Genomic DNA, 643 nt, shown 5'->3' on the forward strand with positions numbered 1-643 from the left:
TATTTGATGTTCATTTTAAAAGATAAGAAAGTCCATTTTTGGTATGACAATTATTATGAGGAGCATGATTATTTCACCTATGTAAGAAGTATACTGCGTGGAATTATCAAGTGTCTCTGGCATCATGACCAAGGTAACTAAGGATAAAGAATAGAGAGTGAAGCTTTTAAGTATCCACTAGGAATTTCACAAACTTGCTGACGTTGTCTTTTGTCAAAAAAGATGAATAAATTCTAGTACTGAAATAAATTACACTACAGTTAATTATGATGCTGTAATGTACCCCTCAATATAAGTAAGTTATTAATTATTATTTTTTGTTTTTAAGAAATGATTATGCTAGCATTCTCCTCTTGGACCATCGGTACAGTCGGCCCTCCTCTGTGCAGGCCTTGCCAGAGTGGATCTCAAAACATTTAAGAATGTGTCCAAAGTTTGGTCAGGCGTTTGGTCTAATCCGCAAGGTAGGATTAACGAATTGTGTTTTTTTTTTTATCATAATAAAAGGGTGTCAATCGTATATAAAACTGAACATGGTACACTAATGTCATATAATATTTAAAAATGATTTTACTGAATTTTCATACAAAAATTGACTTTTTTTTCCCTCTAGTTCTTTGCAGATAAGAAAACAACAGCCACT

Source organism: Penaeus monodon, chromosome 21 (assembly GCF_015228065.2).
Source record: "Penaeus monodon isolate SGIC_2016 chromosome 21, NSTDA_Pmon_1, whole genome shotgun sequence".
In the NCBI taxonomy this organism is placed as follows: Eukaryota; Metazoa; Arthropoda; class Malacostraca; order Decapoda; family Penaeidae; genus Penaeus; species Penaeus monodon.